Source organism: Hipposideros armiger, unplaced genomic scaffold, assembly GCF_001890085.2.
Source record: "Hipposideros armiger isolate ML-2016 unplaced genomic scaffold, ASM189008v1 scaffold_179, whole genome shotgun sequence".
NCBI classification, from domain to species: domain Eukaryota; kingdom Metazoa; phylum Chordata; class Mammalia; order Chiroptera; family Hipposideridae; genus Hipposideros; species Hipposideros armiger.
This window is the reverse complement of record NW_017731529.1, coordinates 2,783,305-2,801,848: the sequence shown is the minus strand read 5'-3', so window position 1 is coordinate 2,801,848 and position 18,544 is coordinate 2,783,305.

The following is an 18,544-nucleotide window of genomic DNA, read 5'->3' as shown; positions in this document are numbered from 1 at the left end:
ATACACAGGACTTGTATTCATCTTTTGTTATCAGTATATATTGAGTATTATAATTTTAATAGTTTTTTCCTTTCTTAAAATGTGTTTACATTTTTTGACACCCCCAGTACACACACACACACACACATATATATATATATATATTTTTTTTTCTTTTCTACCAAGAAACTCAAAGCAAATTTTAATGCTATTGCTAATCTCCAAATAGAGGAATCTGGTGATTAACATTTAAATAACTTAGTAAAGAGGCAGGTAGGTGTGGTAGAAAGAGCTTGGGCATTGGAGAAAGGAGGCATGAATTTAAACCTGCTACTTTCTCATTACATGAACCTAGAAAAGAATAATCTCATGGTTTTTTTTTTAATTGGGAAAAGGATTAATGTACATAAAATATATAACACAGTTTTACATACAAGGGCTGACAATTAAGTTCATGAACTTATTGCAACCATGTTGCTAGCCATTTTTTATATCAGAGGGATTATTCATTAAGAATTTGTACCAACTGGACAAACAATTAACCAAGTTTACTATTTGGAAGTGCTGAAAAGGCTGCGTGAAAAAGTTAGACGAAAATGACCTGAAATTTTCCCCAACACATGGCTCTTGCATCACGACAATGTACCAGCTCACACAGCACTGTCTGTAAGGGAGTTTTTAGCCAGTAAATAAATAACTGTGTTGGAACACCCTCCCTACTCACCTGATCTGGTCCCCAATGACTTCTTTCTTTACCTGAAGATAGAGGAAATATTAAAAGGAAGACATTTTGATGACATTCAGGACATCAAGGGTAATATGACAACAGTTCTGATGGCCATTCCAGAAAAAGATTTCCAAAATTGCTTTGAAGGGTGGACTAGGCGCTGGTGTCAGTGCATAGCTTCCCAGGAGGAATACTTCGAAGCTGACCGTAGTGATATTCAGCAATGAGGTACGTAGCACTTTTTCTAGGATGAGTTCGCTAACTTAATTGTCTGACCTCGTATGCTGTTTTAAGCTGCCTGGTATACTTTTGAGAACTAGGTATAAAACATTGAAAACCATGATAACTTAACTCTGCTTTTAAAGTTAATAACTGTTTATTAATTAACTGTACTATCTTTAAGAATAAAATGCTTTCAGGCCTTTTCTGAAGAATTTTGATAACCAGTTAACACCAGCAATGGGACAGTTTGAGCAAACTCAGGTAAGATTTATTTAGCGACAGCTTTGCAAAAAAAGTTGTGTTTAACAGAGGTTTAAATTAGGAAGGTTGTATTCTGACAGAGGGAATGGAGAGAAAATTACCTAATGACAAGCACATGAGTAAGACTGGAAGCCAAGAAAAGGCTGGAGACACGAAATCAAATCCATCAAACAAGTAGCAACTCTCTAGTCCCTGTGGAGAGACAGCATGGTATATTGGAGTATACACAGGCATGACAATCAGCTGCTTCCAAATTCATGGTCAGCCACACTGGTGATCGTGTGACCCTGGGAAAGGCATGTGGCCTTCCAAACTTCCAGTACCTACCTAGAATGGAAGATTAGAGATGATTTGTGTCAAGTGCATGATTAATGTAAAGTGCATGTCCACAGGGTCATCTACTAAATAGCTTATTATTTCCTCTTAGTTATCATCAGTTAGTGTAGCCCCCTAATACCAAAGTGAAGAGGATCCTAACATAACAAACTAAAACTAGCCAACTAGACAGCCAAAATGAGAACAGATACTGATGAGCTAGAAAACAAACAACAGAGAATAAACAAGCACCAAAATCTTTTTAGAGCCCTAGCAAGGTCAACCAAGAAAAATATAGAAAGGGTAATGTTGGAATGTTATGCAAAAATGTTTTTTGTTGTTGTTGTTGTTGTTTTTTAAAGATTTATATTGGGGAATTGGGGGATGGGAACAGTGCTGGGGAATTGGGGGAAGGGGAACAGACAAGTTGCTGTCGTTTTGTTCTTCAGTCTAGTTGTGGAGGACATTGCTTCATTGGCCCAAGTTGGAACCATCATTGCTCTCTTCCCAGGCGAGGCAGATCAGTCACTGGCTTCTGGACGGCCGCTCACGGCGGCTACTGGCAGCTCACGGCGGCTACTGGCAGCTCACGCTGGCTGCTGGCTACACATGATAGCCCATGGCAACCCACTGCAGCAGGGGCTGCAGCCTACGCCATCACTGGCAACTCATGGCAACCCAGCTCCAGGTTGAGCTGTTGTTCAGCATCTTAGCTGTGGAGGGCAGTGTCACTCGCCCTCATGTGTGGGATCCAAACTGGGGCCCTCTGGTGTCCCAAGCCAGCTCTTAACCATCGCACCACTCGGCCGACCTGCGAAAATGTTTTGATTTGCCCACAAGCATGAGGTTTTAGGGGACCTGGTAGCTAACAATCAGGAAACCAGAGCTCACCAGCTATACCTTATCATCTTTAGGAAGGTCAGCCATGTCCCAATGCAGAGTTGCCCAGAAAAAATAGCTTGGCTACAAAACAATCATTGCAGACATCTGATCAAGAAATTCTTTATGTACTTGATGCAATAGGACTGGATGATACTTTTTCTGTGGAGAAGATTATATATTGGTTTGGGAAGTGGGATTCTGGCTATTGGAAAAATAAATCCAAGTGTAGAATCAATGAGCTTTTCTTTCTTCCAGAGTTTTCCCATGATGGCAACAGTACAACAGTGATTGACAGTACAAGGAAAATGCTTAGAGGCTGACTGCTCCAAAAACACAGGGAAAATGCATACAACCACAACTGGGACCCACAATATTCCTTAAGAATTCCCCTGCAAAAGTTTCAGTTCCTGCAGGGGCTGAAGAGTGGGGTCACTCAAGGAAAGATACATCCTGGGTACTGGTGCCAAAACCTGGAGAGCACAGAAAACACACAGAAAACATAACACACAGAAAAACAGGAAGAAAGCAATGTTAAGCCCCAGAATCATTTAAAGTAGTAATGCCATGTCCTAAACCGTACAAAATAAGAATAAATATATCGTATGCTGATATTACAAGGCCTCCCTGTGTTCTCTAAACAGCTCTACTGTATGTAAAGTAACAATGTAAATGCGAGCTATAAGAAGATGTAAACAAGTAATTGACAAAAATTGCCTACTTGGAATTCAGAAGAGTTTTTTGAGGTAATGTTACAAATGGCCTTGCTCTCCTAATATAAACCAAACAAATACAAACTCTAACCTGAGAAGTTTGGGCTGCTGCCCTCTCATTCTCATCACATTTGTTAAATTAATTAAACAAGGAGGCCATTACACTGAGGTGGGTCTAATGCCTTGGGAGCCTAGACAAGCAAACCAAAACCTAAGCCTATAAATGCCTCAAGATTAAAAAATCGAAAGAACAACCAATCACAAACAGCCAACTAGGCTTTCCCAAATAAGGCAACCACTTAAGCTACATATAGCTAGTCAAATAATGTCTTTGCTTGCTTCTATAAAACTTTTCCCTAACTACCTTTGGCTTGTCTCTGTGCAACTAGAATCCATGTTTGCTCAAATAAACTCTTCAATATTTTAATATGCCTCAGTCTATCTTTTAGCATATTCAGACTCAGCCCTAAGTAGCATCCTAGATTATTATCATGTTCTCTGACATTTAAAAGAGAAAAGTGTTTTAGAGACCATCAGCCCACCCCACCCCAACTCTCACCCCATCACTGTTTAAATAAAGGAACTAAGACCAGGGAAGTTGAGAGATGGCCGTATGATAATAATGTTTATCCCTTTGTGAATTTGGACCAAATGATTTTAACAATCCTGAACTATATCCAAGTAGGTTGCCACTCCAGAGCATAGATTAGCAACCAATGCTGCTCAGTTATGATTGACAGAAAAACTACATTGAAAGTTAAAGTGCTGTGACATGTTCAGTCACATGAGAAACCTGTTCTTTTAAAAGTTACCACAAATGCACTACAATTTATATGTTCACAGCAGACCAAGACAATTTGAAAACAGGAAGTGTTTTTCGTTTGTGTGAAGCTTATAGTGACAGCCCTTGAAGCAATTCACACATCATAGAGAAACATTTTTTTCATTATCATTTTATAAGGCTGTATTTTAAAAAGCAATTTTAAAATATTTCACTAAAATGAGTATTTCACTAAAAATGACTAGAAATCTGAAATCTGATTATAGCTTCTTACACTTTCTCTCCTTCCCCTCACCCTCTCAGCCACGATCAGTCCACACTGGATTCTGGCCACACTTGCCCACAAAAGCCCATAGGATCCATCATTTCAATGCTCATCCTGCTGGCCTCTCGAGAAAATTATTCTGGTCTCTCCCTTTGTCTTTCTGCCACAAATCTGCACATCCTTCTATGCTGAGGCATAGTGGTCCTTTTGTTTGAATAGACCTACTTTCACATTCTCTATAATACCAACAACAAACTCATTCCACATTGTAGCCTAAACTCTACCCGATCCACATAAAGGAGTGGGCCATCCAAGCAAGTACTGTAGGTGCCAATTTTCAGGAAGGTGCACTAAACCAACACGAGAATAAATACATCCACAAGATGTGGCCCATGAACTCAGTTTTCTATACAAAACTCTCCCTGTGACTGGACAAGCTTAGTTCACTCTAGGCTCCCACCATTGTGTATATTTAAAAGTATCCAGCATGGCACTGCCTTTTCCCTGTGGTATGCTCTAGCAAGTTGGATGGTCCACAGACTGAGTCACAGATCTTGAAAGCAGCTGCAGAACAGCCAAGGTCATCACCAATGGGCCAATGAAATGCAGAAATGGCAGAATGCAGGGTGTAATATTATTTACCAGTAATAAGTGATTCTGATTATTATCTCAATTTGAAGCATTCATTTCTATGAAGTTAACTGGTTCATAAAAAAAGTCTTAAAAAAAGAGAACTAAAGAAATGAGAAATGTTTTGCTATCATGGAAGTCAGAAAAAGAAACTTTTAAATACATTTTAAACAAAAACTTGACTACCATTCGTGTGGTTTTCCCTATACTTAGTAAAGGGGAATAACTATCACTACATAAATATGTGAGGTGAAAGGCAATTTTAACTAAGCCTGAATGTTATGCTATAATCAGTATCTGTAATAAACTCTAATTTTTCAATATAGAAATAGGTATACAATTTTTAAAGAGAAAGTTTCTCCTTGCCGTCAAAAAAATGATTATTGAACAAACATTTTTAAAATATCTACTTGAAGGCTGCCAAATTATTGCCCTGCTCCCAGAATCTTATCCACATGTGCCGGTCCCACCACGATCTCAGCCCCATTTTATTAGCATACCCACACATAACATCAATCCCAGCTTTTCTTGTGCGTTCTTTCCTCTCCATTGCAAAGTTGCCTCCCGCCTTGCCATTTCTGTCTGTTTCTTCTCTCTCCTGTTTCAAAAGCAGAGAGATTCCTTTCCTTTCCAAACCTGTTTCTTCCTCAGTTCCAGTCATAATTTTGGTTTTATCAATTTTTTCCTCCCTCACCTCTTTACTCCCTTATTGTTCTTCTTGGCCAACACCAAATAGAACTTAAGTCTCCATTGCCCTAACATACCCACTTTCTCTTCACTAGCACCCTGATTTACCACCGTCTTTCTCTTCTGCACATCATTTCCCAAATTTTGAATCAGTAGTCTACTTAAAAGAGTAAATGACCCATATTTCCTCACCACCTCCACATGCCCTACCCAAAAGTGCAAACAGGCAGGCAGGAGAAATGTGAGAAGGAGGCTAGGTGCAGCTGATGTGTAAACTGGGGGGGGGGGCAAACCCCTCCACCTCCCACAATCCCCCCCACCACACCCTGGATACAAGGGCTCCAGCCGACATCCAGCTCCAGAGTGATGAAGGTCCTGCCTGGGTAGCCAGATCAATCACTTAGGTTTGGCATTTGGAGTTTATGTATTAAATCTAACCATTTTAAATGTTACAAATCAATTTTTTTTAAATATTGAGGATTAAATAAACCTGAATCTTCTGGTTGCATTCAGCCTATGGCCCTGAAATTTGTAAACTATGCTTTAACCTTTGGCTTCCTTGACCCGACAATCTCCAAAAACAGTTCTGTTAAAAGTCACCGGTGGGAAGAACAATCTGATGGCAGAGTAGATAAACGCTGTGCCTGCCTCATTCTGTGAACACATCAAAATTACAACTAAATTACAGAACAATCAACCTGGAGAACCATCTGAAGTCTGGTTGAACGTAAGTTTTACTAAGGGTATAATGAAGAAACCGCATTGAAACTAGTAGGAGAGGTGGAGACACGAAACGGGCCGGCCCCAAACCTCCAAGGGGCAGATGAAAACTGGGAGGGCTATCTCAGCATGGAGGTTCCCCATGGAGAAGCAAGAAATCCTAGCCTCATGCCAGGCTCCCCAGCCAGGAGTACTGGTGCCAGGAATAGGAGCCCCCACAACATATGGCTGTGAAAAACAGTGGGAATTCCAACCATCCAGGTGGGATGGAAGGCTGCAGGAAACCTAGCCATCCTCTTAAACAGCCCACACACAGACTTACTTGCTCACAGGACTCACCCTGGGCTCTGGCAGAGGGACAGTGACTCAGGTATCAGAGAGATCCAGGGGGATGGGGCGGAGCAGACTGAAGTGTGGGGCCTTGGTGGAAGACCTGGAGGACAGTCAGAATTTTCCCTGTGTGTGGGGTCCTCCACCCCTGCAGCCAGCAGGCAGGATCCATCTTTCCTGTGTTGAGCCCTCCCCCTATGCTTACAGTGAAATCTGAATCTGATTGGTCTGGTGATCTCTGCAGCTCTGCCCCGCTAATTCACTGAGACCCCACCACACCTAACTCCATGCTGCAGGAGGCTTTATTGGCAGCTGAACCTTACCTTTACTGGAGCCGGCAATTAGCAGCAGGTGGCAGCAGGCCTCAGTGTATCCTGGCTTTTTGCAGAGCTACCCCAGGCCCGGTACTGGTGGCAGCCATTCACAGTTCACAGCGTGGCCTCTCCCACATGCCTCCAGGTCCAACATAGCTAGTGACCAACTGTGGATCACTCTGTAGCTCCTACCAAGTAGTCCCCAACCAGTCACAGGCAGTGGCTGACCTGGGCCCATCACCGGAGCCCCTCCCAACAGAACCAACATACTTAGAGGTTGGCTTCAGACCACAGCAGAGCACTGCCCAATTAACCCACAAATGGCACAACCAAAGGGCAATCTCAACAGGCACCAAAGCCCACCAGGGCAAATCCTGCTCCATATGGTAAGTCCCCAGCATAACAGCCAGTAAGTTGTGGACATAGCCAAATCCCACAGCCCATCAGCCTGAGGGTCATTCCTACCCACTGGCATGTCAATAGCAATCAAGGCTCAAATATAATAGGAAGGCACACACACAACCCACACAAGCGACTCCTGGAGTACTCAGAGCAAGTGACCAGGGAGACTGTGACAGGGCCCAACAGGGCACCTACTACATAAGGCCACCCATCAAGAGACATAGCGGATCTACCTAATACATAGAAATAAACAGAGAGTCAGCCAAAATGAGGAAACAAAGAAATATATCCCAAATGAAAGAACAGGAGAGAGCTCCAGAAAATTAACTAAACAAAATGGAGGCAAGCAACCTACCAGAGACAGAATTCAAAACTGTAGTTATAAGAATGCTCAAAGAACTTAGTGAGAACTCCAACAAGGAGATAACAAGCATTAAAACACACACACACACACACACACACACACACACACACACACACACGCACACACATAGAAACCATAAAAAAGAACCAGTCAGAAATGAAGAATACAATAACTGAAATGAAGAATGCAACTAAGAGGAATCACTAGCAGATTAGATGAAGCAGAGGACTGAATTAGCAATTTGGAAGACAAGATATCAGAAACACCCAATCAAAACAGTAAAATGCAAAAAATATAAAAAATAAAAAAGGAGAGTTTAAGAGACCTCTGGGACACCATCAAACATAAGGACATTCACATCATAAGGGTACCAGCAGGAGAAGAGAGAATGCAAGGGATTGAGAACCTATTTGAAGAAATAATGACTGAAAATTTTCCTAACCTGGCAAAGGAAATAAACATATATGCTCAGGAAGTGCACAGTCCCAAACAAGATGAACCCAAACAGGCCCGCACCAAGACACATTATAATTAAAATAGGAAAGGATAAAGACAAAGAGAAAATCCTAAGAGCAGCAAGAGAAAGGCAACTAGTAACTTATAAGGGAGATCCCATAATACAGTCAAGTGATTTCCCAACAGAAACTTTGCAGGAAATATTCAAAGTGATGACAAGCACGGGTCTACAACCAAGGGTACTCTACCCAGCAAGGCTATTATTTAAAACTGAAGGATGCATAAAGAGCTTCCCAAACAAGAAAAAGCTAAAGGAGTTCACCACCAAACCAGTATTACAAGGAATGTTACAGGAACTTTTTTAAGAAGGAAAAAATAAAAAGATCAAAACTATGAATAATAAAATGGCAATAATTAGATATCTATTAACAATCGCTTTCAATGTACATGGGTTAAATGCTCCAATCAAAAACACAGGGTGGCTGAATGGATAATAAAACAAAACCCTTGTGCTCGCTTCGGCAGCACATATACTAAAATTGGAATGATACAGAGAAGATTAGCATGGCCCCTACACAACGATGACATGCAAATTTGTGAAGCGTTCCATATTTTTTAAAAAACACACAAAAAAACCCCCCAAAACCCTTGCTATGCTGCCTGCAAGAGACTCACTTCAGATTGAAAGACTCAAACAGACTGAAAAGAAAAGGATGGAAAAAGATATTTTATGAAAATGAAAAAAAAGAGAGAAAAAAAAGCTGGGTAACAATACTTATACCAGACAAAGTAGACTTTAGAACAAAGGCTATAAGAAGAGGCAAATAAGGACCCAATAATCCAACTTCTGAGAATTTATCTGAAGAAACCCAAAATGCTACTTTGAGGAGACATGTACACCCATATGTTTATTGCAGAATTATTTACAATGGCCAAGATGTGGAGGCAGCCTGGGTGTCTGACAATGGATGAATGGGTAAAGAGGAGGTGGTATATATATACAATAGAATATTGCTCAGCCATGGATGGGAATGGGTTCTTGCTGTCTGCAGCGGCATGGATGGACCAAGGGTATTGTGCTGAGTTAAGTATGTCAGACAGAGAAAGACAGATGCAATATGATTTCACTTATATGTGGAATCTAAAGAACAAAATAAACAAAAAAAAACAACAAAGCAAAAACATACTCATAGATACAAAGAACATTTTGATGGTTGCTAGATGGGATGGGCATTGGAGGTGAAGGTGAAAAAAGAGGAAGGGATTAAGAAGTACAAATTGGTTGTTGCAAAGTAGTCATGGGGATGTAGGGTATAGCATAAGGAATATAGTCAATAATATTGTAATAACTATGTATGGTGTCAGATGTGTACTATTGGGTTGTCAGAAAAGTCATGATGTATTTTTTCTATGTTTTTCATTGCAAAAATGCTTCATGACTTTTCCGACAACCCAATAGATTTATCAGGGTGATAGATGGGAGAGGATTTGGGGGACAGGGTGAAAAAGGTGAAGGGATTCATAAGTGCAAATTGGTAGTTACAAAGTAGTCATGGGGATGTAAAAGTAAAGCATAGAGAATATAGTCAATAACATGGTAATAACTATGTATAGTGCCAGGTGGGTATTAGACTAGTCAGGGGGATCACTTTGTAAATTATACAAATGTCTAAACCTTTATGATGTACGCCTGAAATTAATACAAAGTAACATCAAATGTTAACTGTAACTGAAAAATTAAAAAGGGGGAAAGGTGAAGGGAATAAGAGGTTCAAATTTCCAGGTATGGAGCAAGTGAGTTGTGGGGCTATAATGTGCAGAATAGGGAGTATAGTCAATAATACTGTGATAGTGTAAGTATGGTGTCAGATGGCTTGCTGGACTTATGATGATCACTTCTTTAGGTATATAAATGTTGAACAACTGTGGTGTATACCTGAAACTGATATAATATTGTATGTTAGCTATATTTTTTAATAAAAATCTTTTTAAAAAGTCATCAGCAATCTCTTAGCTGCCATAAACAATTGTTTTTCTCAACTCATTTTCCTCAATTTTCTGTGTGTGGGTGGCATGTTTTATCACAAACTCCTGTGTTAAACTGCCATAACTAAAAGTCTCAGACTCCACCCCCTCTCCTCATTATTCTGGCTTATCCCCTTGTTTTTAGGCTTATTTTACTTGATCATTTTCTTTTTTCTCTCTCAAAAAAATCTCTAATTGCAAACATCATCTAATATCTGGCTTCAACTATTCCCCCTAGAGAGCTCACTTTCCCCAAAATCTAGGCTTCTGTCCTCAACTTCAGTCTGAAACTTGTGTATTGGGTACAAGAACCCCAAGATAATCCTGTGCTGACTCATTTTCTTCCTTAGTAGTGTTGCTGCAAAACTCACTTATTCTATCTCTTCTCCCTTAGCCAGTAAGCCTCAAACCTTCCTCAATTGTTCCCTCTCTCTCTCAACACCCAATCTGTCATCATTTCTCTTCTGTGCCCTTTGAAAAATCTGTTAAAATATGTCTCCACTTCTTCTTTCTCTTTCCTTGACTCTCATTAGCTCTCAGCTGGAAAATGAATCGCACACAATCTGCAAATCTGTCTCCCAGGGCCAGGTCCTTCATTTCTTCACCAGTCATCTTCCTGAAGGGCTTAAATCCAGGCCCTCCTGTACTCAGCACCATTAAATGGCTCCCGTTGCTTACATAAAATGGAACTCAAGAACTTTGCAGCCTGTCCACCTTCCACTCCTTTTCAAACTTCCTGCATTTCAACCAAACTCACATATCTGTTCCCTAAACACATTTCCCTCTCTTTCCTTAAGCCAGCCTCCTGCAAGAAACATCTTCCCTCCCCTCTACCAAAGTCCTTAATGGCAAGCAAAGCCCTTTTTAAATGGCCTTACTGCTTCCTGACTAATGTAATTCTTCTGTCTATTCTTCTGGCAGGACTTATCACAGAGGAGCCTCGTTAGAGTTCATGGTGCGTGTGTTATTTCTGTAAGACAGCGAGTGCCTTGAAGTGGCAAGCTTTGGAGCCTAGTTGTCTTGGACCCCTCACAACTCTAGCACAGTGACTTCCATCTACGTATCTGAGGACCAGATCACTAGACCAGTCTCCTGACTGCCTATAATAGTATTAATGATCACATCACAGGTTTTCACCAGCTGGGCTTGAGTCTAGTAGTAGGAGAAAGCGAGGCCTGCTTGTCTTTCAGGCTGAGGCAATCTTGGGAATAGAAATGATATATACATTGTGGACAAGTTACAGGTGCAATCACACATTCCTCAATTTGGCTTGACACTGGTTCATGTCAAGTCAACTTTAACGGCTATTTTCAGTTCTCCTTCCAATGTGAGATTCGAGCTATTGCTTAATCACCAGAAGAGCAAACACCTTTGTGTCAAAATAGTTCTCCCTCAAAGACCCCCACCCCACTCCTGCTCCCTGGTACTCCATCCAATTGAGTACCTTGGACTCGTCCTCCTCCAGGAGTTCGCCCACAGCATCTGACCCACACAGTTGCCTTGGACTATAGATTTCATGTCATTCTCCTTAAAAATAAATGTATTTTTTATTGAAACAGGAATACGTTCTACATGGTTATAAGTAATTGGAACAGAGCAAAAGTGTACTGAATGTAAAGTCTCCTCCCCACACTAGAACTCTCTCAGTCTCCTAAAACACAACCACTAGACTACTTCCAAAAGTTTTCCCTCCCTTGCAAATATATAGAAAATATAATTACTTTATTTATAGGAACAAAAGAACGCAATGCACACGAGTGTGCTACTTGGTTTTTGTTCTTAACAATACAGTAACTTATAAATCTAACTTAATACACAGCAAAGCCCTTAGCACGGTGTCATCTGGCGCAGAGTGAATGCTAAATAAACAAGACTTCCCATGGACTATATCAGAGGATATCAGATGATATCCGAGCATTCAAGCGTTTATACCAATTAGACCCCAGGAACACCTGGGTCCAGCTGTGGTTCTGCTGGACAAAAGCTCAGAGGAGCTTTTCCTTAGTCACATCCCCAGAGACAGGCTTCATAAAGGGTTTGGCTGCAACCACTGAGAAAAACACCTTCTTGCACTTTAATTTGATTTCATGATAATGAAAGATAAATTCCCACCCTCCCTCACCCCCCATATATAATGAGCTATGTGGAATCAGCGTCCCAGACACTTTTGCCTATGCTGTCTCAGCCCTGCACTAGGTCACGGGGTGCTTCTAGAAGGTAAAGTGGAGTGCCTTGCACTTGGCTCCTGTCCCAAACCTCTCCGGCTGAGTCCTCTAGTTATAGCAGAACTCACAGGAGGTGTAAATTAAGAAGTTGATCAGGGCGAGGGCAAGGCTGTGTGTTCCACTGGCTTCGTGGGACAACCAGTAAAGTCTCAGTTCCCCCTCATAAGCGGTTTTCAGTTAGAACGACTTAGGTCTGACAGCTTTGAAGAACACATCCCTACTTGGGCCATTTTCAGTTCCCTAGCCAGGAGGCCTGCAGCACTTCCGGTTGTTTGTTTGCATACCTACTGAGCCTTTCACTTTCCCCTGCTGACAGCAGGGGTACCCAGAATGCACCTCATCAGAGGGGCAACCACAGGATGGGGAGGGTGGACAGAATCAGGGCAGGGCCAGAGCTGTTTGAATGTTGAGTTTTGGGGGGAGCGGGGTCTGGTAGAATTTCAGAGAGCTTGTGACTGCATTTGGGAAGGAACCTGGAGACTTAAACATTGACCGCTCCTGAATAGATAGTTGAGAGTAAATTTAAACCCATTCCCCCTAGAGACTTTTCTTCCCAAGTAAACATGGGTTCATGGGCTTGCTGACACATGAGCACATACACAACTGAAAACTGGAAGAAACAGTGGCACTCCTGAGCCTGATCGGGGGAAGAAACATGAGCTGCTTGACCCCGCCGTGTAACTTGCTGAGAGGCTTATGTGGGGTGAGGGAGTGGGTCAAAACAGGGCCATCACAGACAACTGTTCTTGCCATTGACTCTCCAAAACATTTCCCAAAGCCCTTCTGCACCCGATATACGTACCCGCATAACTGTACAAATGCAGGGAAAATGAGCCTTCTTTCATAACAGCTGCAGCTTCTTAAGAGAACACTGACAGCCTCCAATGGTCTTTTCACTGAGCCTATCGTACAGACTAGCCCAAAGCCCCTGTCAACGAGATTATTAATAATCCAAGAGGAAGCTGAGTAAACAGAGCACAGTTACCTAAAGTGGCACTTGGCCAGGCCACCTGGGCCCACAGAGATCCAGGGGCTACTGAATGACCTCAACCGTTCTGGACCAGAACAAGAAGAAACTTTTGTGAGCAAAATAATCATCAGGCCCACCTCCTAGAGCGTTGGGTGTGAACACCAAGTTGGGGTCAGCAGGGCACCCTACAACGTGTGTCAAGGCTCACAGCAACCTGGGAAGGAAAGCCAAGGAAGCTCGGTGTGTCACGATGGGGTGTGGGCTGCAGGCTGTGCATCGGGCCGAAAGCAAACTGACCGAGTCCCCCTGCACAGATGTGAGCAAGGAGTGGGGCATAAGTTTAGGGGAGGGCTCAGACACTCCCCAGGGAAGGATGGATGACAACTCTCTGCAGCTGTCTGGAAAGTTCAGGGCTGTTGAGGCGTTCCAGTGACTTTAGAAAATTAAGATGTTTGGGGTAGCAGTTCCAGACAAAACTCTGAATGTAGTCTAGCTTCCAGTTGTTCAGGTCAAAATCCTTGGCATCATTCTCTCTCTCTCTCTCTCTCTCTCTCTCTCTCTCTCTCTCTCTCACACACACACACACACACACACACACACACACACATCCACTCTATCAGGACACCCTAGTGGCCCTACTTTAAAAATATATGCAAATTCTGCCCATTTCTCACCACCTCTGTCACACTCTGTCACCCTGGTCCAAGCAACTATCACCTCTTACCTTGGTTACTGACATAACTTCTCCAGGGTTCTTGTTTTCACCCCGGCTCCCCTACAGCCCACACAACAGCCAGCGGGATACTTGTAAGTCAGGAGTGTCCCTTCTCTGCTGGAAACCCTCCCAAGGCTCTCCGTCTTGCACAGAGGAAATGCCAAAATCCTTCCACTGTTTATAAGATCTTACACAGTCTGGCCCCATGGCCGCAGGACCCTCACCTCCTCCTCCTCGCAGCCTCAGTCACTCACTCCGGCTTCCTCATCCTCCTCCAGCTGCCCAGGACCACTCCTGCCTCAGAAACCTCCTCAAATGCAGTTCCAATGGCCTGGGAAGCTCTTTTCCCACTTGTATTCATGACTCGTTCCTTCCGTTCCCTCAGGCCTTTTCTCAAATAGCTTCTCAGAAAGCTCTACCCCATCTAAAATCATGAGTGTATACAAATCCCCTTTGAACTGCTCTGTTCTTTTTCATATCATTTATCACTTTCTAATGTTATCCATAGACATAGATATATATATATATATATATATATATAATACATTTATTATATATTTATTAAACTTTCTGTCTTTCCCCACCCTAAAATGTGAAGTTACATGAGAGTATGACGTTTTATATAATTTGTTAATTGGTGGGTCTTTGGAGCCTACTAGAATGATTGGCATATAGATGGCTGCCAATACAAATAGTATAAATAAGCAAATAAAGTAATCTATGGGCAAAAGACATTGGCCGACCACTTCACCAGATTAGGAAGTCCTCCACAGCAGGAAACAGGCCATCCACTCATTCATACATGTTGTAAGTATTTATTGAGTACCTACTCTGGAACAAGCACTATGGTGGGGTCTAAAATATGATGGTAAATATACGGTCCTGCCTTCATGGAGCTTACAATTTAGTAACTAGAGACAAATACTCAACAAATCACCACACAAATAACAAGATAATTAGAATTGACATAAGTTAAACTAGTCCAGAAAAAACTACATTTTGGGTTAGGTTGATGACAGAGGTGATGGAAAGAGCTGAGCAGGTTCAAGATTATTTAGAAGTTAGAAAATATAGGAACTAGACGGGGTTGGGAGAAGTTTATGACAAAAGCGAGTCCCCAATTTCTGGTTTAAGAAACTGGGTGGATTGAAGTTTGTATGAATTAGTGTACTAAGCTGGATAATGGTCCCCCAAAAGATATCTATGTCCCAATACCTGGAAGTTGGAACTGCTACCTTATCTGAAAAGATGGTATTTGCAGGCGTGATTAATTTAATGCTCTGGAGATTATTCTGAATTATCTGGGTGGGCGCTAAGTGCACTCAATGTATCCTTATAAGAAAGAAGCAGAGGGAGAGTAAAAGAGATACACATACACACACAGGAGAAGACAATGTGAAGATGAAACAGAGAGGTTTGAAGACTGGAGGAATTTGGACACAAGTCAAGTGTGACGGTTAATTTTTTGTGTTAACTTGACTGGGCCATGGGGTGCCCAGACATTTAGTCAAAACATCATTCTGGGTGTGTCTGTGAGGATGTTTCTGGATGAGATTTACATTTGAATTGGAAAAGTCAGGGGAAGTAGATTGCCCTCCCTAATGTGAGTGGACCTCATCCAATCAATTAAAGACCTGAAGAAAGCAAAAAGGCTGAGGAAGAGAACTTCTCTTGCCTGACTGAACTAGAGCAGGGGTGGGCGAGCTGCGGCGCGTGAGCCACATGCAGCTCTGGGTACGTACATGTGGCTCCGAAGTAAAATTGAAAATGAAAATAAAATTATCATAGTTTCATTTATAAAATTGTTAAAGGATATCAGTCACATAATGGTGATTTCATTTGTTGTATAGGTCTCGCAAAACTTCAAGGGATAGGATTGGCTCTTCTGTCTCAAAAGTTTGCCAACCCCTGAACTAGAGCATACGTCTTCTCCTGCCCTCAGCTTGGAGTTTATACCATTGGCCCTTCTGAATCTCTAGCTTGCCAGCTACAGATTCTGTGACTTCTTACTCCCCATCGTTGCATAAGCCAGTTCCTTATAATGAAGCTATATTCATACATAAACATACAGTCATGGTTTCGTTTTCCTGGAAAACCCTCATTAATGCACCAAGGAATGCTGACAGCCACCAAAAACTGGAAGAGTCAAGAAACAGATTCTCCCCTAAAGCCTCCAGAGGCAGTGCCGTCCTGCTGCTGACACCTTGGTTTCAGCCCAGTGGAACCGATTTTAGATTTCTGCCTCCAGGACTGTGAAAGTATAAACGTGTGCTGTTTCAAGCTGATCCGTTTATGTAGTTTGTGACAGAAGCCACAGGAAACTAACGCAATGGGAACCCACTGTAAGAGGAGTATCTAAGGGTAGGGGGCATCCAGATTCAGTGTGGAACATAAAATCTGAGATGCCTGTCACACACCTAATAGAGAGGCAGACCAAAGGGCGATCCTGGTGGAACGGCCTGAGCAGGGGTTAAAAAACCCAAAGCCCCAGGCACTGGAAAGCATGAGAAGTGGAGTGAGAAGGAAAGATGGCCAAGAACCATGTCCTGAGGAACTCTCAGCATTGAGAGGTCAGGTAGAAAGGAAGCCCAAGAAAGACAGGGGAGAGAGAGCACGGGGTCTTGGAGGCCAGGGGAGGTAACTGTTTTTGAACAACAGGGGGATCAGCTCCGGAGCAGAGCCCAGTCTGGTGTGGATTTAAGAGTGAATGGTTGAGGAGGAAGCAGAGACAACCTCTATGGGCAACTTATTCTTGAAGTTTGGTCAGCTTGGAAAGTGCATGAAGAGAGCAGGTGGCTGCAGGGGACATTGGACCCAGGGAGGCTTATTTCCAGAGGGGAGAGTTTAAGGCATTGTGTATGACTTGGAAAATGACCCAATGGGGTGGAAGCTATTGGAAATGCAAGTGAGGGTAGGATTACCTGCTGAAGCCTGAGAAGGCTGAAAGGGGACAATTTTGAAACTTCCATGCTCAGCCTGCACCCAAGACCAATGCCATCAGATTTTCTGAGTTGCAACACAGACATCAGAGCACATCTGGAGGGCATGGCATGGGTCCCAGGGGGTCAGGTTTGGGCACAGGTGCATGTAGGTTTGGAAGCTTGGTGGGTGTAAGTTAGGGGGTTCCCAGCTTCGACTTTGTATTTCCAAAATGCAAGCCAAGGTCATGTGCTAAGCATGTGCTGAGCATATAATGGAATAAAGGGGAGCCTGGGAACTGAAGAAAAGATGATAGGGTTCCTACTGAGACTGGAAAAGGGAAGATGCCCCACTGGGGAAATGTGGTAAGGGTGCTGTAAAGGGCTGTGAACAGATAGCTATACCATCCATTCACTCATTCAACTGACATTTGTCAGATAGCAAAGTAGACTGTGGGGGTAGAAAACATAAAGAAGATATTGTCCTCACAGAGTCCACAAGTCAGTGGAAGAGGGAGTCATCTAAGTGAACAGGAGGTTCAGGATCTGTCATAGAACCAAGCACAACAACAGGAGGGACCCTTACCCTTGCGGGAATCTCCTCCATTTCAGTACGTGGCATGTAGGATGCTCTTGAAACATGTTCACTGGCCTCCAAGCACCTTGCTGCTGTGGAGAAACAGAGGGGAAATGACAAGTCAGCTCTTATAATATTTAGAGCATGGCTAAAGCAACCCTGAAACAGTGATAGCATAGCAGCAGCACTGTGCCAGGGGAAGCCTTAAAGCTGTCAGGAAGGGTGGCTATGCTGAAGTCAACACAGGATTTACTCCATGGTAATCTCCATGTGACATTCAGAAAGTGGCCACTAGGTGGCAGGGTTAACATTTGCAAAATTGCCTATAGTTGGTTACTATGTTGGAACTCATCTGATACCACTTTGTGCCAAAACCCCACACATCCTGGCTTCTTCGCAGTTTCCTGTGTCCTCATTACCAGCATGGGGAAGAATAGTAAATAAATTATGGATGTAGGTCACTGTTTAAAGTGAACCGACTGACCTTTGGTTATTTACTTTCATTTCCTTCTAGCCTCTAGAACTATGCTGTCCAAAAAGGCAGCCACTAAATCACATGGGCCGCTTTGAGCACTTGATGTGTAGCTAGGGCACCTGAGAAGCTGAACATTGAATTTTGTTTCATTTAATTCATTTAAATATAAAAACTGATACTCTTTTTTGAAAAATAATTAAGTATGCTTGGAACAACTTGGGTATGTCAATCTACTTTTTCAACTAAATTTTGTGAAATCTAAATACAGATCAAGTACTTTCCATAAAAATGTAGTGTCACACTGAGATATGGTATCTGTGCAAAATACACAGTATGGAAAATAGAAGGTAAATATCTCATTAATAGTTTCCACTGATTATACTGATGTCTACATTGCTTGAAATGATAATATTTTAATATATTGGGCTAAATAAAATATATTATTAACATTTACTTCACCCGCTTCTTTTTATATTTTTATGTGGGTGTCTTAGTCTGCTCAGGCTGCTACAACAGAATACCATCAGTGAGAAACAAACATTTCTCACAGCTCTGGAGGCTGGAAAGTCTAAATCAAAGTGCTGGCAGACTCGG